This window comes from Phaethon lepturus, unplaced genomic scaffold (genome assembly GCF_000687285.1).
Source record: "Phaethon lepturus isolate BGI_N335 unplaced genomic scaffold, ASM68728v1 scaffold908, whole genome shotgun sequence".
Classification (NCBI taxonomy): Eukaryota; Metazoa; Chordata; class Aves; order Phaethontiformes; family Phaethontidae; genus Phaethon; species Phaethon lepturus.
This window is the reverse complement of record NW_010555403.1, coordinates 3312-4386: the sequence shown is the minus strand read 5'-3', so window position 1 is coordinate 4386 and position 1075 is coordinate 3312. Positions and strand designations below refer to the sequence as shown.

The window sequence follows — 1075 nt, the reverse complement described above, 5'->3', positions numbered from 1 at the left end:
GAGCGTGCAGGCGGTTTCCCTCAGACAGACCCGGCGGTCCCTTGGCGTTGCCGCCTCCTGTTTCGCAGCACGTGGTCTTGGGATTTTGCAACGGGGACATCTGTTTCTGCTCCCAGTGGATCTGCCTTTGCCGGCTGATGGCTTGGGATGGCCGAGGCTGTGCCGCAGGGCTCCGGCACGCTCCTGCCCGCTGGCGGGGAGGGATGGCTGGTGTCCCCAGCGTCCTGCAGCGTTTCATACCCGTGCAGGCTGCACCTGGAAGAACAAGCTGCTTCTCATCGCCTGCCCATATGGCAGCGGCTGGGGGGAGATTGCACCCCCCGTCGTAGGAGCTGCGGGCTTTAAACGTTTCTCAGTTATTTGTTGATCAAAAAACGCGCTGTCAAAGCACAGGAGAATCTCCTCTGGAGAGGGCTGGTGGCTGCAAACCCCAAAATGCGCTGCGTGGCGCGTGGAAGAGGAGAGGGGCGGCTCGCAGCCCCTTGCCTTGCAGCTGAAGCCAGTGCCTGAGCCGCACCTGTGCCAAGGTTTGATCCATGCATCTCTGCAGGGCCAAGCACAGGGCGTCTTGAATCGGGGTGAAATAGTTGGATACCGGGCCAAACGCAAGCACGTCATTATATTTTTTGAACTGTGCTCCTGGACACCTCTGTCGATCATGGTGGGGGTTTCAGGGCATTTTCCTGGCAAGCGCCCGCGGTGTCAGACGGCGTTTGGCCCCGTGCAGTGGGGCAGTGGCAGCCGCTGTTCAGGTTTGCTGCGAAATGGGTTTAGAGCTGTGGGTATGGTCTTCTGGGTGCTTCACACAGACACAGGCAGTGGAAAACAGCCGGAGGGGCTGGAGGGGAGACCCTGTTGTGCTCCCACTTGTTCCCCTCTTGGAGGTCATGGGAGCTTGGCAGTGGTGCCTGGACTTTCTGGAAAACCAAGCAGGGCATCGCTGGGGGAGCAGAGGCAGCAAGAGAAGGACAAGCTGGTGGGAGCAGATTGCCAGGGCTGGAGAGCAGAGCCAGGAAGACACGGAGCTGCAGAGGGATGCAAGCACGTTTTCCACAAGCACCCGGGATGGATGTGG

General features: G+C 60.1%; 1 protein-coding gene across 1 annotated transcript in view; it reads left to right on the top strand.

Moving 5' to 3' along the window:
- Nucleotides 1-1075, top strand: part of SAMD4A (sterile alpha motif domain containing 4A) — a gene marked incomplete at its 3' end in the record, with an annotated part of 98369 nt that overhangs the window by 96168 nt on the left and 1126 nt on the right. The window lies entirely within an intron of this gene.